At 42.7% G+C, this 25764-nt stretch overlaps 1 protein-coding gene across 1 annotated transcript in view; it reads right to left on the bottom strand.

Moving 5' to 3' along the window:
- The window catches only part of LOC115162938 (glutamate receptor ionotropic, kainate 4-like), a 462700-nt gene extending 439679 nt beyond the window's left edge, over positions 1-23021 (bottom strand). The window contains exon 1 of the mRNA XM_029714471.1: positions 22271-23021. The gene's annotated coding sequence lies outside the window, so the exon portion shown is untranslated. The remainder of the gene's footprint in view (positions 1-22270) is intronic.
- Positions 23022-25764: the final 2743 nt, after the last annotated feature.

Genomic DNA, 25764 nt, shown 5'->3' with positions numbered 1-25764 from the left:
GTGCATTCTGACGAAGAACAGCAAAGGTAATCCAATTTTTCTTATCGTAAATCTGAGTTTGGTGAGTGCCAAACTTGGTGGGTGTCAAAATAGCTAGCCGTGATGGCCGGGCTATGTACTCAGAATATTGCAAAATGTGCTTTCACCGAAAAGCTATTTTAAAATCGGACACCGCGATTGCATAAAGGAGTTCTGTATCTATAATTCTTAAAATAATTGTTATGTTTTTTGTCAACGTTTATCGTGAGTAATTTAGTAAATTCACCGGAAGTTTGGGGTGGGTATGCTAGTTCTGAACAAAACATGCTAATTTAAAAAGCTGGTTTTTGATATAAATATGAACTTGATTGAACAAAACATGCATGTATTGTATAACATAATGTCCTAGGAGTGTCATCTGATGAAGATCATCAAAGGTTAGTGCTGCATTTAGCTGTGGTTTTGGTTTTTGTGACATATATGCTAGCTTGAAAAATGGGTGTGTGATTATTTCTGGCTGGGTACTCTCCTGACATAATCTAATGTTTTGCTTTCGCTGTAAAGCCTTTTTGAAATCGGACAATGTGGTTAGATAAAGGAGAGTCTTATCTTTCAAATGGTGTAAAATAGTCATATGTTTGAGAAATTGAAATTATAGCATTTTTAAGGTTTTTCGTATTTCGCGCCAGGCGCTACCAGTGGATATTGCATGTCCATAAGAGGTTTTAATCAGCTTCTTGATATGCCACACCTGTCAGGTGGATGGATTATCTTGGCAAAGGAGAAATGCTCACTAACAGGGATGTAAATACATTTGTGCACAGAATTTGAGAGAAATAAAAGTTTTTGTGCGTATGGAAAATTGCTGGGATCTTTTAGTTCAGCTCATGAAACACAGGACAAACACTTTACATGTTGCGTTTTGTTCATTGTATATTTGCTGGATTCTAAATCCAACTCTCAATGCACAAAGACATGAGGCGGACATCTTGTTAGAGGCCACGTCCATTAATAACACTTGACCTGCCCCATGATGTGCATAGTGTATACTATGTAGGATTGAGGTTAGGGTCAAAGCCCACTCCAAGACTCTATTATACTCAGCCTGAACAAAATATGTCCATGATGTTGACGCTCGTAAAACATCCTACCTATGACACGCCTGTCTGTCTTTAAGCCACTTAGTTCAAATCCCTTGTGATTACTCCCCATATTAACCACAGCCCATTAATTCTCACTTTGTGAATTGGAGTGAAAGTACCTTGGTCATTTCCAGGGACAGGAATTAAACAGTCCAACATTATTAAGTCAATTGCAGATCAGGATGTGATAAGGAAAAGCTAATTGAGAACATTTCAAATGTACTAGTAAATTGCATTGAGAAAGAAAGAAGAGAAGAGAGTAGTCAGAATACACAATTTGACTCAATAATATATATATATATATATATATTGCATATATTGAATACTGAAGAACTAGATTATTATTAGTATTATTACATAACTGTGTGAACTGGGAAAATTGTCTTAATGTTTGAAATGTAATAACTTGAGCGCTTGACTTTTGGTCACAGCATACTGTATTTAGAGCTTCCGCTTTGCGAATCACAATGTAAATCAGCGCCATATTTCAACGTCCAAAGAAAGAGACGTTGAGTGTAGATGGAGGTGGTTCAAAAGCTCGGGCCTACATCTTCAATAACTACAATTTCCATACCCTTTCATCAAATCAACTTGAGTGGAGCCTCTGTCTCTTGCAACAAGGCCTAACGCCCCACTGGACTAATCCGTCAAACACTGGACCTCTTTACTCATCCTATATCAAACACCGTAGTGATTGGAAGACTTGGGGAAGAAGAACCATTTTTTTCCTCTTTGGACACCGTGAAACTTCCTGTCATCCTGTTGTGGCTTTAATGATTGAGTCATTGTGCTTTAAGAGCTGACTCTGCTCGAATGAGATGAGTCAGCCTGTGGTCTTGTAGGGTTCTTAGGTTTCCTTAGATCCCACAACACTTCCAAACGGACTGTAGCCAGATAATGACCAGGATTCCTACTGCAGGCTGGCACCTCATCATCCTCCTCCCTAATTGGTCAGACCGGGCGTAACGGATTCATGTGGCATTGAACCGTGGGTCAACAAAGTGAGATGGTTGTGTCGAGGTCACACATGCAAAGTAGTACAAAGACTCCCATGAGTCTTCATTTGGAGGGGTTTAATTCATTTTTCCGATAGAGGAAACAACGCAGACGCTTCCATAGTGTAGCATGTGTACTTTACGGGTGCAGATAATCTCTGCAGCATGGCTCATCTATGGCTATGTCTATCTCTCTGGCTGTATGTGTGAGGTGTGTGTGTGTGTGCGTGCGGTTTTGACCTGAAATCCCCAAAAGTAAAACAAGACATATTCTCTCTCGTTGGGGACATTTCCCAGGTCTCCAAGAGGACAAAGGCTATTTAAAAAATGTAGGGGTTAGGTTGTGGGTTAGGATTACAATTAGGGTTAGGTTTAGAGGTTAAGGTAAGGGTTAACGTTAGGGTAAGAGAAAATACAGAAAATAGGATGGAAATACATTTCAGGTCCATGAGGAGAGAAAAACAAGTGTGTGTACGTGTGTGTGTGTGTGTGTGTGTGTGTGTGTGTGTGTGTGTGTGTGTGTGTGTGTGTGTGTGTGTGAGTTATGTGTGTGTGAGTTATGTGTGTGTGTGACGGGTCTATCTGAGGCGAAGCGGGGAGGACCGTTCCCTCCCCAGCATGCACTCTGTCTTCATTAGCCCCAGCTCTGTGTTTAAACACTTGCCGCCTTAGCAGCCTTTCAACCTAAGCTATTGCATCTCAGAGGAGAATTAAAGGGAAATCAAACCAAAATTTGATTCATTACGGCATTACTAAAAAATCCTTGTACTGTGACGAGTAAGCGTTAATGAAAAATAGAAAGGGCTTCTCTGCAAACAGATTCCAGTACTCTAGACACTGCTTTTAAGTCAAGGTGGAGAAAGTCTCGTTGGAACACAGAGAACCGTGAGGCACAATAAGCTCTAAAACCACCCTGGATCAAACAACAAGCTGTTGTCTGGGTGACGCTGACTTCAGTACGTCTGCGCTTCTGTAGCAGTGCTCTTTCTCACCAGACAGCTCCAATGAATTAAGAATGATTGAACGTTAATCAATATCACTGTATTGATCCTGGTTTGTGAATCTCCGCGTCTTCTGATCACAGTTCAGTTGAGGTAAACGACTGCCTTGGCCAGATACACTCTTGGTGAGAAGAGCACCAACTATAAACTGATCTCAGTTTAAGGTAAACGACTTCGTTGGCCAGAGAGTTACATGATTTGAGAGAAGAGCACAACAGATGGATGCATTAGATATGTTCTGTGTTCCATCATAGCACACTAAAAGGTGGGCACTGTCTCAACAATTACACATTATTGCCTCCAGGTGCTTGCGGATGCTGATTCTGTGCATCTGAAGTACATAACGGCAATGAGATCGTATTTAGATTGCGTATCATTACATTTTATAACACAAGTGCTAATGAGTGAAGAAAAATGACAAGCACACTAAAAAAGATGATCTGAGAAGAAAATGTTGCTAATAGAAAAATAAGTTATACCGACTTCTTGGTAATACTGAATAACAGAGTAAGGAAAAACCTAGCACACTTGCAGTATTTATTTTGTAAGGTAAGTAAGTACCTATTGCTTTACTTTCGTATGCATAGTATCTACAGTTTTGCTTTTTTCCTCCCTTCTAAACATACAAACGTCATGTCAGTTGTGTAGTTTTAGGGAGTGTAGGTTGTCTTGTGGCCAGAGCAGGTCAGGGAGAATAGCAGACAGGCTCGGACTTAAGCAGCGCGCCTGAGTAATCGCCCTCTGCCGTTTCCCTCCCTCTCTGATCAATAGGAGACACAAGATCACACAGCCAGGCGGCCCACGGATCCCAATCTCCGCCCTTTAGCAGATTAAACTGATTCTGACGTAAGGCGGGTAATTGCTAGCTCCACCAAACTTGTTTCTCACTCAACTCATTAGGCTTAATAATATCCTAATGAGAAGCTCAGAAGAGCTAAGGAAACCCCGGCAGGCCCTACTCTGACTCTATGTCCTCTGTCTGTTTCTTCTCCTTTGTCCTCTATCCTTCTCTCTCTCTCCTCCAGGCCCAAATCAAATCAAATCAAACTTTATTTGCCGCATGTGCCGAATACAACAAGTGTAGACTTTACCGTGAAATGCTTACTTACAGGCCCTTTACCAACAGTGCAGCTCAAGAAGAAGAAAATATTTACCAAGTAGGCAAAAATAAAAAGTAATAATAAAAAGTAACACAATAAGAATAACAATAACGAGGCTATATACAAGGGGCACCGGTACCGAGTCAGTGTGCAGGGGTACAGGTTAGTTGAGGTAATCTGTACATGTAGGTGGGGGCAAAGTGACTATGCATAGGTAACAAACAACAGCGAGTAGCAGCAGTGTACAAAGGGGGGGGTGGGTCATTGTAAATTGTCCGGTGGCGATTTTTATGAATTGTTCAGCAGTCTAATGGCTTGGGGATAGAACCTGTTGAGGAGCATTTTGGTCCTAGACTTGGCGCTCCGGTACCGCTTGCCATGCGGTAGCAGAGAAAACAGTCTATAACTTGGGTGACTGGAGTCTCTGACAAGTTTATGGGCTTTCCTCTGACACTGCCAATTATATAGGTCCTGGATGTCAGGGAGCTTGGCCCCAGTGATGTACTGGACCGTTCGCACTACCCTCTGTAGCGCCTTACGGTCAGATGCCGAGCAGTTGCCATACCAGGCAGTGATGCAACCAGAAAGGATGCTCTCGATGGTGCAGCTGTAGAACCTTTTGAGGATCTGGGGACCCATGCCAAATCTTTTCAGTCTCCTGAGGGGGAAAAGGTTTTGTCGTGCCCTCTTCACAACTGTCTTGGTGTGTTTGGGCCATGATAGTTTGTTGGTAATGTGGACACCAAAGAACTTGAAACTCTCGACCCGCTCCACTGCAGCCCCATCGATGTTAATGGGGGCCTGTTTGGCCCTCCTTTTGCTGTAGTCCACAATCAGCTCCTTTGTCTTGCTGACATTGAGGGAGAGATTGCTGTCCTGGCACCACACTGCCAGTTCTCTGACCTCCTCCCTATAGGCCGTCTCATCGTTGTTGGTGATCAGGACTACTGTTGTGTCGTTTGCAAACTTAATGATGGTGTTGGAGTCATGTTTGGCCACGCAGTCGTGGGTGAACAGGGAATACAGGAGGGGACTAAGTACACACCCCTGAGGGGCCCAGTTTTAAGGATCAGCGTGGCAGACCGGTTGTTGCCTACACTTACCACCTGGGGGTGGCCCGTCAGGAAGTCCAGGATCCAGTTGCAGAGGGAGGTGTTTAGTCCCGAGTCCCCTTAGTTTAGTGATGAGCTTCGTGGGCACTATGGTGTTGAACACTGAGCTGTAGTCAATGAACAGCATTCTCAAATAGGTGTTCCTTTGTCCGGGTGAGAAAGGGCAGTGTGGAGTGCGATTGAGATTGCATCATCTGTGGATCTGTTGGGGCAGTATGTGAATTGGAGTAGGTCTAGGGTGTCCGGGAGGATGATGTTGATGTGAGCCATGACCAGCCTTTCAAAGCACTTCATGGCTAAGGACGTGACCGCTATGGGTCTGTAGTCATTTAGGCAGGTTGTTCTTGGGAACAGGGACTATGGTGGTCTGCTTGAAACATGCTGATATTACAGACTCAATCAGGGACAATCAGGGACAAAGCAGAATATCCTTCTCGTCGGACTCGTTAAAGGAAAAAGTTTCTCCCATTCCGCGGTGAGTAATCGCTTTTCTGATGTCCAGAAGTTATTTTCGGTCATAAGAGACGGTAGCAGCAACATTACGTACACAATAAGTAAAAAAATAAGTTACACAAAACGCAAAAAAGAATAACAAAATAGTACAATTGGTTGGGAGAATGTAAAACGTTAGCCATGTTCTTCGGCTCCATCGTACACTAGAGGGCCCCCCAACAGACAGTGTCACAATTATCTGCCCTTCTTTCGAAGTGTGCACTCGCACACTCCCCATCATGGATTTAAAAGCATTGGATTGGTGTAAGCATTGGTTAGAGACACTTTCCACCATTGTTAAATCCATGAGAGGAAGTGTGCAAGAGAAATGCATACTTTGGGCAGAATGGAAGAGAACTGGGACGCTTCCATTGCTCAGTGGGCCTGGAGAAGCTGACGGACAGTGGTGGTGTCCATGGACATTAGACCGGTGGAAATCTGTCCTTTGGTCTGATTTTAGATTTTTGGGTCCAACTGCCGTGTCTTTGTGAGACGCAGAGTGGTTGAACGGATTATCTCTGCATGTGTGGTTCCCACCGTGAAGCATGGAGGAGGAGGTGTGATGGTGTGGGGGTGCATTGCTGATGACACTGTCAGTGATTTATTTAGAATTCAAGGCACACTTAACCAGCATGGCTGCCAGAGAATTCTGCAGCAATACGCCATCCCATCTGGTTTGCGCTTAGTGGGACTATCATTTGTTTTTCAACAGGACAATGACCCTTACATACCAGGCTGTGTAAGGGCTATTTGACCAAGAAGGAGAGTGATTGAGTGTTACATCAGATGACCTGGCCTCCACAATCACCCGACCTCAACCCAATTGAGATGCTGCCAACAAGTGCTCAGGGTATGTGGAAAATCCTTCAAGACTATGTTGGAAAAGCATTCCAGGTGAAGCTGGTTGAGAGAATGCCAAGAGTGTGCAAAGCTGTCATCAATGCAAAGGGTGGCTACTATGAAGAATCTAAAATCTAAAATATATTTTGATTTGTTTAACACTTTTTTAGTTACTATATGATTCCATATGTGTTATCTCATAGTTTTGGTGTCTTCACTATTATTCTACAATGTAGAAAATAATAAAAAATAAACCCTTGAATGAGTAGGTGTGTCCAAACCTTTGACTGGTACTGTACGTTTTACATCAGCCTTTCTTCTGCACTTAATCGAGGGACTGGCACTGCGTAGGAGTGATGCTACCTGTCAGAAGACAATGGGCTGACAGCAAAGCCACCCATGAAGCCACCCACACCATCATCATCATCACTTGGCCGGCAGGCAGCAGGCCCATCTCTGGCTCACTCCACCCAGGGAAAATGGACAGTATTTCTGACATCATGAGAAAAATATCTAAACGGGTTTGGCCAAGGATGACAAAAAACTGTCAATCTTCCCCCCTCGAAATGAATGAATCCATCTTGATTTACCATGGCGCTCTTCTCGACTCTCGTTCTCAAAGGGCCTCAGATAGTAACATGTCCAAGTGTGTAAGACAATAGATAAAACACGCAGGTAGACACGTCACAGGGGTTTGAGGACACTTCTAGTGTCAGTGAATGACACGATGCCTGAGTAAAATGGACTCAGTGAGGCATGAAGCTGAGTGAGTAGAAGGTCTGCTGCAGCTCCTCGACTCCGATGAGAGTCCTGACTGAGTACAGAACAGAACAGAACAGATGCCTGCTTATCTCTGTAGTGTGTGTCCTCCTGCTGATTCCCCCTCACACACACTGCCTCGACGACTCTTCTCTCAGCCCAAACTCAAACAGTAAATAACCAACTGCACACAGATAGGGCCGTTACGGCAAACAAAAGAGATTTGGGGCTGGGATGGGATGGGCTACTGGGGCCTTGTCTCAGGGAAAAGGAACAATCTCTCATCCATGCACAGGAGCTAAATCAGCAAATGAAGCCACCGGTGTCTGGCTGGCAGCACTCCATTTTAAGGAGCGGATATGATGGACAGGTAGGGACTGAGAATGGGGGGGGGGGGGGTGTTGTTGGCAATGTCAGTTGTTTTATTGACGCTTTCCTTTATCTCGGTTTGAGTTGTTCTGGTCGGTTTGATTTTCTATGATCAGATATTTCATTTTGCTGGGGAAAACGTGTTGTTCGGCTTCTAAACAAACACTAGCGCGTGTGAGACTCAGATACTTCATTAGATAACAGGGAAACAAGTTAGTGGTGATCATACGGATCATGTGCACAACAACACACAAATACATTTCTGACTCAAATGAAAATGATTATTCCTAATTCGACGTTGGCAGAGCAAATCAGTCAGATCCACCAAGGTAAGGCACACCTGTGGAATACATAAAACAAAAGTTTTGACATTTCAAAGTGTACTTCAGCTGTGCTTCAGGACCGCATTAGCACCTTCTCCTGATTTGCACCTGCTGACATTTTGTTCTCTGGAAGTTTCAGGTTTCAATTTAGAAGGAGGCAAAAAATGGAATCCTATCACCTTCCTCCAAGATGTACTTGTTCGAGAAACGAGACTTCAAATGTATAATTCACAGAACTAATCCAATTGTCTCACCCCTGTTTTACAGTGTGTGATGTACTACATAATGTATGTCCCAGGCATAGCACTGACTGCCAATGAGACACCATTAGCTGCTGAGCTAACAAGTACGTAAAGTATTGCCTTTCATGCATCAGTATTCTTAATGAAATACTGTAAGCTATAAAGAAAAGCCATCCATGCGTTCATAAATGACACACTAGAAAAGATAAATAAAAGAAAGGGATCTAACAAACGATTCTCATTCAAGCCTTCGTTGTGTAGAGCTTGTGGAGCCGTGGCAAAGACTGCAAATACTAAAGAGTCATATTCTGTATCGCACACGCTGAGATTACCATTAATTACAGACAGTCAATCCACTGACTTATTCTCTACCTCACTCTGTGTTTGCCTTCATTACGGAGATGATGTCTATGGAGGAAACCAATTCAGACCCGGGAGGGTGAGAATGTCCTTCTTGAAGGGACCCGGGAAAGGCCAACTGTCTAGCAGTAATCTAGGGTTCAGGGTCTGTCGAGCTGAGTTGATAATCTCTCTCGGTGCGGCACATTGCCAGCCAAAGCGCCACTGAGTTACTGAGTGATGACAGAGCATGACTGGTCGAGGAGGTGGGATGCCAGTCACAACGTTTATTCAAGTAGGTTGAGAATGGGTCCACTTCCACTCACACTTCAACTAGATGTAGGAAATATAGTTTTGATCTCCAATAGTCCTCTGACGACCTCGGACATTACCCAATGAGGACTTGACTGCTCGGCAGAACGTCAACGAACCACCCCTTACTGCTAGGGCTACTAGATCCCACTACTGCCACCAAATGTGACAAAGTAAAGACGGACACATTATTACAAAGGCATTTCAAGTATTCCCGGCCAATGCAACATATTGTGCTACTACTAAAACTCATAATGAAATTACCACACATCAGAGGGACCTTAGTTAAAAGCAGAAATGAATACCATGAGATGGTAAGTTCCTGGCTCCCAACATTCTCCACTCCCTCACCCTCCCGGTGCTGTGGAATGAATACTGATGTTGTCATTCCCTCTGACGGAGGGGAAGAGAAATCCCATGGCCCGGTCCAAGGACGTACTCCTTAAACCATAATCGCGGAACATCTCTTATCGGCACTGCTCTACGACATGATTAAAAAGTGGCACCGGGCACTCTAGCTTCTCCACCCGGGATCTCCTCTTTCTCCCTGTCAATCAAACCTGAGCTCTGGCGTGTTTTGTTTTTTTATGTAACCTTTATTTAACTAGGCAAGTCAGTTAAGAACAAATTCTTATTTACAATGATGGCCTTGGAACAGTGGGGTTAACTGCCATGTTCAGAGGCAGAACGACAGATTTTTAGCTTGTCAGCTCAGGGATTCGATCTAGCAACCTTTCGGTTACTGGCCCAACACTAACAACTAAGCTACCTGCCGCGCCCACTAGGCTACCTGCCGCCCGGCCGTGTCACGACCGGGCTGTCCAATTAGAACGGCCCGACAATCATTCTCTACCGCTACGCTACACATTAAGGGGTCTCTCCAGAGATCCCTAGCTTTGACACGTTAAGCCCTGGGTATGGAATTGAGGGGGCATGGGAAAAGCTAAGCAGGCAGATTGGTAGATACCACTGATGTGAAGGAGGAGACAAGGAGCAGGGGAAAGTGGTCACTGGTGTTATAGCAGAGGTCTCCAATCTTTGTCCTTGGTGAGGAGCCATAGAAACTGCAAAAGCCCACAGCACTGAAAGGCTCAGGCTCTCATTTCAGACACAGAGCCAGCTCAAGTCAACCAGGATAGGAGAAAAAGGGACGAGTCCAGTAGCAGCCACACATTTACGCATGGATGAAAATAACTAGTTAATCAATGAAGAGGTGAACTAAAACAGAGTGCAGCAGACTCAGCGATTGTGTCGGACAATGGGTTGACTGGTTGGAGACCACTATCTCTGCAGTGGTGGAAGAGGAGGAGCATGTTAGGTGGGGTGTGCAATGCTTGGAAGCAGCAACAAGGTCTCATGGAATGGCGGGGACTGTGAGGGGCAGTGTTGTGTTCGACACCACCTAAAGCGAGACCGATTCAAGACCAAGACCGAGCAAATCGAGTCCGAGTCAAGACCAAGACCGGAGGGGGACAAGGGGTCCGAGACCAAGTCAAGACCAGAAAAATGCAAGTCCAATTAAAGACCATGATAGTCATTTTGTCAAATCACCACCATAATATTCAGAACAAGAGAAACACTGAAGAGAAAAAAAGATCCAATCAGGATTTTTCTTTGCCGGTCTCTGGGGAGATAAATCTAGCTAGCTAAGTCAGCCATTGGCTAGGCCATCAGAAGTTAGATAAAGGCATCTGCCATTCAGCTGTATTAGGGCAACATTTTTGAGTGACAGTGGAATCAATAGATCACATTTTGACTTAATGGGTGGGAGTGTTTTTACAAAAACGTATGGAAACCTCTGCCTTCTTGAAGGCCAACAGCTCCCTGCACAAGTTAAATTAAGTTTCAAATGATCATCATATGGTGAGTGGAGCTGTGTTTTCTATTGCAGCGCGCTTGCTGTTATTAGCCATCTCTATGAAGATAACTTATGAGTGTGAAACACTGTTGCATTTAAAGTGCAAATAACAGCATTTCAGCAATATGACATCTTATTAAAATCTGTTTATACACCCCCAGGAAGAATATTACACTTTTTTAAACATTGTCTCACAAGCGACTACTTAGACATGGTAATTTTTACATTTTCATAAATTCTTAGTATAGTAAAGCATTTGTGAAAATGCTATAGCAATATAGAGTGTGAAAGCGACCATGTGTTTGGAAAATTAATAGACACTGCACTAAATAAAACCGGGAAAAAAAACATCTGTCTTGCCCAGGACCGGAGTCTACGCAGACCGGTGCGCCATAGCCAATCAGAGCTACAGTAGACCTTTATACCAACAAGCCATTTGCCACACGGGCCTGCCATCATTCACTTTAAACTGGACTCTGTGTTTACAGGCAGTTGTAACAGCACTACTTTAGATCATAAGAATGCATTCGCCAAAAGCCACAAGATACACCTGAATAGACTTCTGCAAAGATGTAAACACCATGGGAGTCCACTTACATTTGGGAACTTTACAGTCCTATTGATCAAACAACCCTGAAAAGGTTGGATCTCTCTCCGTCAGTTATGCACATCAACAACTACAAGAACAACAACTAATGATAGCCAGATCAAGATGAGCTAAAATCTAACAAAGGAACATTAGATAAACCCTCTCAAACCTTTTTCCCTAGTTGGCCGTCAAAATTGCACTGATAAACGATGGGGAATTGTAGCCTCCTCTTCCTTCTGCAGCTTCCCTGCCAATGCATGCTTGTCCCAACCAAGCACGCTAACTGGCTAAAATTGGCTAGCAAGCTACTTCCAGACCCAACTGAAAGAACACCTCACTGATCATTTTACTCAACGTAACAGAGCTGGTTAGGCTGTTCACATGTTCTCTAGAGTGTTCTTCACTAAGTATTACTTTTTTCGGTCTACGTTTGCTGACACAGGTCATATTCAGCAGGTGTTGCGAGTCGGTAAATTCATCAGTTGTTCTGCTCTCAGGCACGCTCAGAGTGCTCTGAGAGTGGAGTAGATACCCAAAGTGAATTTGCTTGCTACATAAATAGATACACTAGCCTATTAGCCACGTTATGACTGACTTGTGATCATTGACCTTGCTAGTTTGTATTGACATTCCCAGTCTTAGTTACATTCGTCCGTTTGTACCAGACCAGCTGTGATTTACAACCTGATAGCAATATTTTGGGGGATTTCTCTATTGTACTACATGATAATTGATCCGTCGTATACCTCCACTACACTACTAGTATGTCCTTTCAGAATCACAAACCTGTCACAGAATAAAGGCCTATAGGTTCGCCACTACGCAAACATGTCTATAATAGATATAAACACTGTTAAATGACTGTATTAATGTTTCAAGAAAGGAGTGTAAGCTGATAATTCAGAGTTTTTTTACTCCGCTGGAGTGAGTCCTCACTGTCGGAGACCAAGTCAAGACCTAGTACAAATGTATCCGACACAGAGACAAGAACGAGACTCAATATGTGGTCTCGAGACCGGTTCCGAGTACTAAAATACTGCTGAGGTGGACGCACACAAACACACTCATTATTTTTGTTGTTCTGTTGTTTAGATTATTTTAGAGTTGTATTGTTTGTATATCGTTGTATTTTACCCCGGGAAGAGTAGCAGCTGCTTCTGCTAAAGTTAACGGGGATCCAAATAAACAAGAAACATCACCAAACAAATCACACTAATTGTTAAAAGCTACATGAGAAAGGGTGTCCAATTTGTTTGCTATGGATTGGCCAGGGTAAACTACCCTCATCCCCAGGCGGTGTGTGAGACTGGTGCCATATAGATTCCTTCCAAATGTCTAATGTACTAACTACAACACGCACATAGGCAGACTTCTTATGTCACACCAATGGGGTCTCTGTGTCAGTCATTGACAATGGGGTACATTCAAGTCCTGAATTCCTTGGAGGACTATAAAAAAAATCTATTTGGATAAGATTCAGAGGGAGAGAGCGTATTGATGTTTGGGGGGAAAAAATGCAGATTCACAAATCAAAGTGATGGGAGTGAGAGGCACTCTGGGCTATTTCAGGAAAAACAAGATTTAATAGTGGTGTACCAGTAATCAATCCTTTCAATGTTCAATTGCAAGACCGCCCAACAGGAGAAATTAGTATTGCAGGAATAAACTAATATCACAAACTTCGATTCAGAAGCTCAGATGGAGGTTTTGCCGTCCATTGGTATGATCAATGTTCAACTCTTCACTGTATCCTGATGGAATAGTATGCATTATGCGATCATATATGAGCAAGATTGCTCCTCCATCCACTATTCACAGCCCAAATCGTAACGTGAAGATGTACAGTAGAGAAACTTTGCTGGGAGTCAAATTATAGCAAGATAAATCATTGGCATGCCGCATGCGACAACTGATAATGATGGCAATGTTCACTTTCCATTTCATGATCAATTAAAGAGCCTAGGCTTTGAAGTTCACTGTACATTGACACAGGGCTTTGGGGTAGTTCTTTAGAAATATGAACATTCAAGTTTATAGTGTGTGTGTGTGTGTGTGTGTGTGTGTGTGCGCGCACGCACGCACGCACGCGCGCGTCTTTTGTCTGTGCCTGATTGTGCTGAGTAGGGTCGACAGCGGTGCTTCCTGTATTTTCTTGATATGATATGAATATTCAGGATGTCTAATTTCACACTGGGTGACCATACAGAGCTAGAACTGTGTTAACTTGTTTCTGCAGGAGGCCCGTATCTCTGTAACACCGTTGAGCCACCAGCTCCAAGTATCAAAGACACAGTCCTGGCAGTGGCAGCCGGAATATAAAGTGAAAGGTCTGTTTTAAAGAAGGAGAACCGTTCAATTGATGTGTATTTCTTATACAGTCGCCTAGTTCTCTAGTTCTCCCAAGAAGTAAACAAAGGCACTAAAAGCTGTATTCAAGTGCTGCTTAAACTGATCCTCAGAGTTGTCTAGAAGACTGTACAGGTCATTCTAAAAAGGTTGCTGTCTTTCTAGAGCTCTGCTACCCGGCTCGAGTCTGACGGGGCCCCGACGTTGTACATCGGGTTAGGACCAGGTAGGGTCTGTTTCTTCATCAATAACTAGGGTACAGGTAATGCTCGGGTATCACTAAATTGATCAGTAACATTTTGAAGCTAAGCCATTTGCTCCTGCTCTGCTGCACAGTACAGTCATATCTGACTAAGATCATAACATGGAGTCAGAGGTCATTAAACCTCATTAAATATCATTATTTGTATTATCATTTTTGAATTATAATGTTACTTGAGTTTTGTCAGAGTTTAGAATGACCAAAAGTAGCTAAGAGCTAACTGCTCTATCATGTCTCTTCATTTATTGAGCAGAGCCGGAGATACTTTTGAGGAGATGGGAAACTCCACTGGAATCGTATTAACACCGTACACATTGTGTACGTTGTCCATGCTATGCCAATGGGCAGCGCAGTGCATTCTGGGCAATTCTGGGACAAGGAGAGCTCTCCTTCAAGGAGTGAATGGTTGTCAATTGGGTGCTAGCTTAAAAACCCAACATTAGCATGAATTTCGTCAACAAGAAGTACAACATAACAAATATTTTCCAAGATGTGAGATAATTAACTTGCTATCTGTAATATTGTATAGCTTTGGAATCATGACATTACGTAAACTACTTTTTCAACCACACCCGTTGCTGACAAGTGTATAAAATCGAGCACACCGCCATGCAATCTCCATAGACAAACATTAGCAGTAGAATGACCTTACTGAAGAGCTCAGTGGCTTTCAACGTGGCACCGTCATAGGATGTCACCTTTCCAACAAGTCAGTTTGTCAAATTTCTGACCTGCTAGAGCTGCCCCGGTCAACTGTAAGTGCTGTTATTGTGAAGTGGAAACATCTAGTAGCTACAACGGCTCAGCTGCGAAGTGGTAGGCCACACAGAACGGGACCGCCCAGTGCTGAAGCGCGTAGCGCATAAAAATCCTCTGCCTCAGTTGCAACACTCACTAACGAGTTCCAAGCTGCCTCTTGAAGCAACGTCAGCACAATAACTGTTTGTTGGGAGCTTCATGAAATGGGTTTCCATGGCCGAACAGCCACACAAAATCCTAAGATCACCATGTGCAATGCCAAGCTTCGGCTGGAGTGGTGTAAACCTCGCCGCCATTGAACTCTGGAGCAGTGGAAACGCGTTCTCTGGAGTGATGAATCACACTTCACCATCTGGCAGTCCAACGGACAAATCTGGCATTGGAAGATGCCAGGAGAACGCTACCTGTCCCAATGCATAGTGCCAACTGTACAGTTTGGTAGAGGAGGAATAATGGTCTAGGGCTGTGTTTCATGGTTCGGCCTAGGCCCCTTAGTTCCAGTGAAGGGAAATCTTAACACTAAAGACGTACAATGACATTCTAGATGATTCTGTGCTTCCAACTAGGGCTGGGCGATATGGCCAAATCTCATATCCCGATATAGGTCATTTCATATCCCAATAACGATACATATCAAGATACACCACATTTTCTTTAAATTCAATTTATAAATAGTTTATATAAAATGAAAAGGCCTAATTCCTTTTAGATTTTGAATTATACTCAACAAATAAAAAGGTCATTACTCATATTTGATTCTTTATTTTATTTAGAACTCGTGCAACAATTAAGCATGAAACAAAATATAAAATATGAATGTATAAAATCTAAAATGGTAAATAAAAAACACTTCAACTATAGTTGCAAAGAAAATAAATATAAATATTTTTTGGGGGCGGGGGCTTGCCTGTTTTGCATGTTATTTTGGCATTAATACGTGTCACACATCAATTTGCATTTGGTACCTTGGGTCGAGTGTTAGCACCAACTCACGAAACCCCCGTTTCTCGACCGTGTAAACTGGGGCCATGTCTTTGCAGAGGTAAGTTGTAACGGCAGCTGTTATCACCTTCCATCTTCGTGATTCTTTGCCATATGGTGTGCCGCGGGCAAAAGCCTCTTGCAACGTCTGAGTCGGGGGTTTGTTTTGAGCACTCGACTGTACTTTTTGGGGTCTCATCCGTAGACTCTCTCCGTACTGTTTGAGATCAGGGCCCTGCACAGAACCCTGACCTCAACCCCATCGAACACCTTTGGGATGAATTGGAACGCCGACTGTGAGCCAGGCCTAATTGCCCAACGTCAGTGCCTGAATTCACTAATGCCTTTGTGGATGAATGGATGCAAGTCCCCGCAGAAATATTCCAACATTTAGTAGAAAGCCTTCCCAGAAAAGTGGAGGCTGTTATAGCAGCAAAAGGGGGGCCAACTCCATATTAATGCGCATGATTTTGGGATGAGACGTTTGACGAGCAGGTGTCCACATACTTTTGGTCATGTGGTGTTCTTTTGAGGAAAATAGACACGTTTCTCGACTCACACCCTGACTTTGAGAAGGGATCGCATGATGATTAGCTTAGCAACCGCGTGACGCGGCATGACAACGTGAACGTGATTGGTCAACAGTCTGCTGGGTGGGGTGTTTTACCTTCCAGCATTCATTGCCCAATGGGATTCCTATCTCCTACTTTCTCTAATATATCTGGCAGAGCAGGCAGAGCAGCCCAAGCGGAGCGATCGAGTGACAGACATACAGGAGCAGTTAATGGATTTACTAACGGAGGAAGTTCTTTCTGATTTAGAGTTTCGGGCAGGGCCGGTCCTCACATTTGGCAGAAGCATTCGGGCCTGGGTAGTGTAGGGACTGAAAGTTGCAGGCATGGGTAGGGCTCGGGCTTAAAATGTATTCCCATGCAGGGCTCCGTCTTTCCTCTTTCATCCTTCTATCTATAGGGCAAACTAACATACAGTGTATCCCCAATATAAGGTGCAAGGTAAGGGCTTGCTGTATTGTGCCCAGAAAAGAAACTATGAATTTATAGTCAAATCAGAGCCATATATAGATCTCTATTCATGCATTATTTTCAAATGTAAAACGGACTCTTTTGAGTGGATGGTCGATGTTTAAACAGCTCCATTAGTTCATGACAACAAGTTACAAATCAGGGATCTTTCTGTCATTGAAATCCTAAGCGTTTTTTCATGCCAACTAAGTCCAAACAGTGTAAAAAAAAATCATAGATGCATTTAAAAATATATATATATATATAATAATACTTTTCGGGATGTTAAAATGCTTTCAGTGTTAACTTAAACAACTAAAACCAGCTATAAGCTGGTAGAAAATATAATGAACATATATTTGTGTTTATAATATAATATTTGAGAACTAACAATCACCTAAATAAAATCTAGACAGTCAGGATGAATTTTAAATGCCAAAACAATGAATTTAACTGTATTTATTTTACATGGTTTTGTAGAATTGCAGGAAAATTCAAAAAATGTCTCGACACCACCAAGGTGGTGGTCTCTAAAATACTTTAAACTTCAGCCATACAGACGGCCCAACCACACCCATAGAAAAAAACCTGCAAATCTATTTTCGTTAAAATATTCACAAAGAAACCTACTGCCACAAGGAAAACAATCATAGACACCTGCCTTGGACATACTAGGTGTAACAGTATATAGCTTCCATCCCTCTCCTCGCCCCTACCTGGGCTCGAACCAGGGACCCTCTGCACACATCGACAACAGCCACCCTCGAAGCATCGTTACCCATCGCTCCACAAAAGCTGTGGCCATTGATGAGCAAGGAGAATAACTACTTCTAGGTCTCAGAGCGAGTGACGTCACCGATTGAAACGCTATTAGCGCGCACCCCGTTAACTAGCTAGCCATTTCACACCGGTTACACAGGACCAGGAGTTTTTCTTGAGCATGAAGAAAAAACTATCATCCCTAGTTAGTTAAAGGCTATAACATGGGCCAAGAGATGTTCAGTTCACATGGTCAGGGAAAACTCCTGTCCATGCAAAGCATGTATGATGTATTATTATGTATTATGTACCACTGCCATAATCGACTACAGTATTTCACAGTCAAAAACGAAATCCATATTAATTGAACACCTCTGAAATAAAAAGTTAATTACAGATTATTAGTGTGCCGCAGAATATGATTCCTTAATAGTTTGCAACTTGAATATGTTATCGATTGCAGAGGAAATGAAAACACATTGCTGAATAGTATTGAAGTTGAGGTTATGGCAAACGCAGATCATTTGTCTATGTCAATGTACTATAGGGAAATTAAGCATCCACATGCCTCGTGCGAAAGCCCAAGACTCAGGAGAGCCCACATCAGAGCCAATTTGCATCGGAAGCCTTTGAAATGTGATGCACTGCTCAGTAAGTCTTGGTGAGGAGCCTACTGGCTATCCAGTTCAATGCTACAGGACACAGAATCAATATGTCTCGCATCTTAACATGGCAGATCCCACATGTGAACGCTTTCAGACGTTGATTTCATTGATCACATACCTGTGTGCGTAAGGCTGTCGCAAATATGAAACACAGAAACAGCAAGATGAGATCCAGCCATGGTGACGTATCTGTCACTATAACATAGCATATGTAGATATGTTATAATTAGGCTATATAACATGTTTAAGTTGATTGTTCCACAGGTGTGACTGAGACCCAAGTGACCCAGCCGGTAGTCTCTATCCTGCTCCTATCTATCACAGTCGTCAGTGGTCGACATGGACTTTTATGGACCATCTTAGAAAGCCAGTCATCCTGGCTGAATCCATAGAGCACACTCACAGCTTTCAGATCATTGCAAGTTAATTAATTAATATTTCAAATCTCTTCAAAGCCTGAAGCGGCCAGTCCCAATTGCTAATATTGGAATGAGCTTTGGAAACAAAAAGTAATTATGCAGCAGTAGAAAGATCTATTTGCTACAAACTCAAACTCCCTTTTATGTCCTCCCTAATAACATTTATATCAAATGTATAAAGGGCCCAGAGTTTTTCCTGACAACGTGACCTGACCAGGTAAACTATAGGGTCCCAAGTTTTTCACTGGTCAGGTCATGTGGTCTGGAAAAACTCTTGGCTCTACACTCGCCACAGGTTCACAGAGTTGACCTGACTGACAAAGTTTTAAAGCACATTTCCATCAGCTGACTCATAAGCTTCTCAAGCAGAATTTGTCCCCTGGGTAATCTTCGGATTGTCAAATGCCTTGAAAGTGGCCCTTGAAGTTAAATGTTGTGAATGATTGTCCTTGTCTCAATTCTGTAGAGATCACCTTCCATCAGATGGTGAACAATGGATGCAGCAGGCCTGTTAACCTTCACTACACTAGGGAGTTGTACCTCGGTGTCCAATCCATCAATTGATCAAGCATTCAATGAGATCATGCATCTTACTTCACTTTTCTGTCAGCCGGTGCAAATTGCAACAACACACAGGTGTTTGCTCGGGCAGTCATTCAGCAGAGGAAGAGCTGAAAACTTCATTTGGATTTTGGGGCTGTAGCTGTTTACCTTAACATCGTTATGCTCTGAGGAATTATTGGGGAATATTTCCCGAAAACTATTTCCTGTGTGCAGCACTTTGGTAATGAAAGCTTATGCAGATACTCCAAGGATGCCCCATTCAACCTTGGAGAGTCTCCGCTAGTGCACAAATGGTGGTCAGAGAGTTGGACCTGGGGCCATTAAGATGCCGTGTCAAACACGAGGGACAGTGTTAGTGTACCCTTGAGCAAATTACTCCACCTGAAATTCAACAGCAAACAAACCAGGCAGAATGAATATGATAAATGTGACCTATGGGAGGTGTCGGCTATTCAAATAGATATATCATCTCTGGATAAAAAGGCCCGTATTTAATGCATACAGGATGCATGCAGTGTGTGTGTGTGTGTGTGTGTGTGTGTGTGTGTGTGTGTGTGTGTGTGTGTGTGTGTTTGCATGCGGTGCATACCTGCATGTGTATGTACCTGCCTGCGTGTGTGTGTGTGTGTGTGTGTGTGTGTGTGTGTGTGTGTGTTTTCAGCAGCCTGCCAGAGAGAGGGGAATGCGGATGGCTGGCTAAATGAACTCAGACAGATGTTGAGCACGATAGAGCTGGGCCCTGCCCACTTAGAGGAAATGGGACTTTGTTAAGGACTAGTGACTGTCACTCTGTCCCTAACTGTTCAGGGGAGAGTGGGTGATGATAATTAACCTTCAACACAATCATCCCGGATAACTGGGGAGGAAGGTCATGGGCACCCCGTGTGGGCCTCACGTCCAGTACAGCGCACGCAGACACACACACGTATGAACACACACACACACACACATCCTGGCAGTTGTAGATTATCCATCTCAATTTAACGCTAAGAAAAGCCCATGTTTTCAGAACTCAGAGATGTGTCTTTTCTTCCCTGGCTGAAGGCAGGACTTCAGCCATGAAATAGTGTAGTAAGACACCAAAGCCCTAATATGTCTAATTGGTAGACTCTAGTTGCTCCTCAATTAGTTTGATGAAATGTAGAGCAGGGTTTTCCAAATGGTGGCTGGTGAGTCAAGGCTAAATCCGGGATTGTGGTTATGGTTAGGAAAATTATTGTTTCTCTTTGAGGGAGAGTAGGAACTCTTGAATGGCTTTAGGTAAGCCCCAAATCCCAATGCAAAAAAAGGTTTTGGAAATGGATTAGGAGTATGTACACAAAGGTGCACAAATGTAGTCCAGAAGGGGGTGCCAAATAGCCTACTAAACCACCAACTAACACCCCTGAGCATGCATGCATGCATGCATGCATTCTCTCTCTCTCTCTCTCTCTCTCTCTCTCTCTCTCTCTCTCTCTCTCTCTCTCTCTCTCTCTCTCTCTCTCTCTCTCTCTCTCTCTCTCTCTCTCTCTCTCTCTCTCTCTCTCTCTCTCTCTCTCTCTCTCTCTCTCTCTCTCTCTCTCTCTCTCTCTCTCTCTCTCTCTCTCTCTCTCTCTCTCTCTCTCTCTCTCTCTCTCTCTCTCTCTCTCTCTCACACCTGTCGGAGGTAAATCAAGCAATTCAAACAGATTAATTTGATTGACAATATCCTGCAACATATTTGTCTCCCTTATTCTAAACCTTCAATCATCAGATAAGCGGATGGAATAGATGTAGCAAGGGAATGTCATATACCGTATGAGGCTCTCAGCAACTGCAAAACACAACAATATAAACTAATCAATGAATGAATCAGTGAATGCCAATCAAATCAACCAATTACTCTAGCTAATTAATATCTTATTCTAACTCAGAAGGAGTTGACATTCATCAGAACCTTGTGAGCATAGAGGCTGTCACATGTGAGGCTTCCTGTGGTCAGGTTCTACTTTTTTTTGGAAAGGGGGGGGGTCACTGACAGTCACTCAATTAGCCCATGTCACCAAACATTTTTAGATTGGTAAATTAGCTATCTAAACCTCATCTGCAAATGACTGACCGGGCCCTGACCTCCAGGGGGCCCCCACTGGTTTTGTTAGTCACTCTCACTCAGATATCATATTAACATGGCACCAGTCATGGCAGAATATGCAGAATTGCAGGAGATTAGCTTTTAAACTGCAAAAATGTCTCTCCACCCCATGGTAAAATGTGTAAATTGCAGAACATTTGCTGAAAAATTGCTAATATTTCTCTCTAACCTATGGCAAAATGAGTAAAATGCATGAAGTTAGCTATAATACAACTGCAACATTTTCTCTACGCCCCATGGCAAAAGGTGTAGAATTGCAGGAAATTAATTTTAAAACATTTTTTAAATGAAAAAAATGTTTGCCAGCAAGGTGGGGCCCCCAACCAAATCTCAATTAGGGCCCCCGAAAGGCTAGGGCGGCCCTGTCTATGGAAATCTGCCCTGAATGACACTTGTATCCCAAAGATAGACAGTTTGTCTTCCAACCAATTTTGTGGCTGGAATTTTCCTTAGAAATATATTTTTTTGAACTCTATAGTAGATATATGATATGCCTTCATGCCCCAAACATCAAATTGGCTTAGCCTAACTCAGTTTAAAACCCCATGTAGGTTACATTACAAAAGCACAAATGCAACAATTTACTTTTCAGAGAGGATAGGTGTGTGAGGCAATTCCTATAGGAAAACACTTGATAAACTTAATTCACCATAATTGAGATAGAAAAAAATACATAGGGAATGAATGAAGGGGGGGGGCAAATAATCAGGTTATTCAATTGACGCAACGCAGACCCCATGGCACATTTGAGGGACCGATAAGGCATCTTGCATAGGCTATTGGACATTACACGATGTGGTTTTATATTCTCAATGAACCCTATTAACCGTAAACAATACATAATGAAAGTCAATAGCCTACCATTCCTCAAAATGATTATCTCAGAGGAGCAGTACACAAGCAGTCATTGTAGACTTGTACACTTTCTTACCTGGCTCTTCAACATCAATCGACGTTTTTGCTGTTTTAGCAGTGCTTCTCCTTATATCTCTTTTGGTTTTTCTCTCCTTATGGAACAGGTGTAGACTCGGTTGGCTTTTTAGCGGTAAGGAAAAAACGGCAGCAGTTTGTGCAATGCAATCCCCAGTTTTCTATAGCAATGCGCTTTCTTGGGTAGCCCTTAATATGGGGTAGCCTCTTGCACGCTGGTATAGGGAGAAATAACCTGCTATATGCGCGTATCGACCATGCTACTCACTCAATAACCATTTAAAAATCGGTCCTCTTTCCGTATATCCTTGCGGTAACAGTTATATGGGGCATTGATTCGTTCTCTTATATCCGCATCCAAAATAGTTGGAAATTATCCTCTACTTTTCTTTTAAGAAAATGAGTGGTATATTCCTCCAAACGTGAACAATTGTCGTTTCCTTAGAGTACTTTCTTGCCTTGAAATTGACAAGTAGCTTGAATTTATTTCAGCCTATCTTATTCAGTTTATTCTCAAGAAAAAAATAGGGCTCTGCATCCTTCGCTTTGCTCCTGCGGCCGACCGACCGTAGTTGAAAATGCTTTGCCACAGCTTGAGCTTCAGGGAGGGTACGGAACGCAATGCATCCAAATGTCAACGGTTAATTCAATCTCTCGAAATCTAGATCAAGCATTTACCGAATAAGCAATCTTAAATTTCGTTTTTAAGAATCGAATGGACATCAAGTGCCAGCCGGAACGATGCTGGAGAAAGACGCCGCTGTAAAGTGAAGTCCCCCTCACAGTAGCTTTTGGTGCCTTACTACAGTACATCCAATGTTAAAGGAACCAGCACTTGTTTCTGTGCAGTGAGTTTACAGGTGCATCACTATACAGCCTATGGAGTGTAATCCCAGCGAGCACATTTGGTTCCTTGGAAGTTGTGAGAACGTACGTGTTTGGTTTCCCATTAGTTCTGGGGACGAAGGAAGCCATGCGTTTCCTGACTGGTAAAACGGAATGTTTTTTAAACGTTCTGAGAACATCAGTCAAAAAATGTAGCCTTAGGTAGCAGGGAGGTTCTGAAAATGTTTAACTACTGTTCCCTGAAAGTTTTCCTGGGAGATTTTATTATCGTTATGAGAAAGGAAATTATAGGCTATCTGAAAATAATTATGTAACTTTCTGGAAACATTAGCTAAATGTTGTGAATGTTTTGAATGAAATGTAAAGGTTATTTTTGAAGTTTTTGAATAACTTAAAACTTTCACTGAATGTTTCAATTAGACTTTTATTTGTATATATAGTTTTTAGATAGACCAGCTTTAATATTGCGGATAGATTGTGTCTTCTATCAATGAAATTATCTGCATAATATATATAATTATTTTTATATGTTTTTTCCCTTCTTTATTATTTTCCCCTAACCCTACCACCTCTCCCCTTATTGGAGTAAACTAATGGATAGCAATGCATAAGCTTCCACTTCCAGCTTATACATACTACATCAAATTCACGGACAGTATATATTTCCAATAGTTATGTATTGATTGTTTTAGTCCCAGCCTTCAGCTACCCTCATCTATCTCTGAATACCATCCAGTTTAGATTTGTAGCTGTCATATATTTTCCCACTGTGCTGTGCTCTTTCACATAAGTTCTGAACCTTTCTATTCGCATAGTTCCTACGTATTGTCAATTAAAGATTTACACCTTCGCTAAGAGTATTATGGCGGCGAGTTTTACACCACTTCAGCCGACGCTTGGCATTGCGCATGATGATCTTAGGCTTGTGTGCGGATGCTTGGCCATGGAAACCCATTTCATGAAGCTCCCGACGAACAGTTGTTGCGCTGACGTTGCTTCCAAAGGCAGATTGGAACTCGGTAGTTAGTCTTGCAACCAAGGACAGATATTTTTTTTACGCGCTACGCTCTTCAGCAGTCAGCGGTCCCGTTCTGTGCACTCGTGTGGCCTATCACTTCTAAGCCGTTTGCTCCTAGATGTTTCCACTTCACAATAACAGCATTTACAGTTGACCGGGGCAGCTCTAGCAGGTCAGAAATTTGACAAACTGACTTATTGAAAAGGTGGCATCCTATGACGGTGCCACGTTAAAAGTCACTGAACTCTTCAGTGAGGCCATTATACTGCCAATGTTTGTCTATGGAGATTGCATGGCGGTGTGCTCGATTTTATACACCTGTTTTTTAAACACCTATCATAATAACCGAATATAGCCTATTAAGCTGCATATATAGAGAAAGCATGCCAACATATAGGCCCGTAATGACCCCAATGCATTTAAAAACTCCTCCCTAGTTTATTTCTGACTAATTTCGGGCTTTGGTTACTTTTGTGTTCCAGTTCCTTGTATTTGGGGATTTATTATTCCATAAATTGTCCTAGTTTTTATGTATTTATAAATAATATACAGTTGAAGTCGGAAGTTTACATACACTTAGGTTGGGTTGAACCACTCCACAAATTTCTTGTTAACAAAATATAGTTTGGGCAAGTCGGTTAGGACATCTACTTTGTGCATAACACAAGTAATTTTTCCAACAATTGTTTACAGACAGATTATTTCACTTATAATTCACTATATCACAATTCCAGTGGGTCAGAAGTTTATACACACTAAGTTGACTGAGCCTTTAAACAGCTTGGAAAAGTCCAGAAAATTATGTCATGGCTTTAGAAGCTTCTGATAGGCTAATTTACATAATTTTAGTCAAGAGGTTTACCTGTGGATCTATTTCAAGGCCTAGCTTCAAACTTAGTTCCTCTTTGCTTGACATCATGGGAAAATCAAAAGAAATCAACCAAGACCTCAGGAAAAAAATTGTAGACCTCCACAAGTCTGGTTCATCCTTGGGAGCAATTTCCAAACGCCTGAAGGTACCACGTTCATCTGGGACCACGCAGCTGCCATACCGCTCAGGAAGGAGACGCATTCTGTCTCCTAGAGATGAACATACTTTGGTGCGAAAACTGCAAATAAATCCCAGAACAACAGCAAAGGACCTTGTGAAGATGCTGGAGGAAACGGGTACAAAAGTACCTATATCCACAGTAAAATGAGTCCTATATCGACATAGCCTGAAAGGCCGCTCAGCAAGGAAGAAGCCACTGCTCCAAAACCGCCATAAAAAAGCCAGACTACGGTTTGCAACTACACATGTGGACAAAGATCAGACTTTTTGGAGATATGTCCTCTGGTCTGATGAAACAAAAATACAACTGTTTGGCCATAATGACCATCATTATGTTTGGAGGAAAAAGGGGGAAGCTTGCAAGCCGAAGAACACCATTCCAACCATGAAGCATGGTGGTGGCAGCATCATGTTGTGGGGGTGCTTTGCTGCAGGAGGGACTGGTGAACTTCACAAAATAGATGGCATCATGAGGAAAGAAAATGATGTGTCACGATTCCTACCGACGGTGGCGCCCCCTCCTGCTCGGGTGGCGCTCGGCGGTCGTCGTCACCGGCCTATTAGCTACCACCGATTCCCT

Source organism: Salmo trutta, chromosome 26 (assembly GCF_901001165.1).
Source record: "Salmo trutta chromosome 26, fSalTru1.1, whole genome shotgun sequence".
NCBI lineage: Eukaryota > Metazoa > Chordata > Actinopteri > Salmoniformes > Salmonidae > Salmo > Salmo trutta.
The sequence above is the reverse complement of the archived record's forward strand: the minus strand, read 5'-3'. Positions and strand labels throughout refer to the sequence as shown.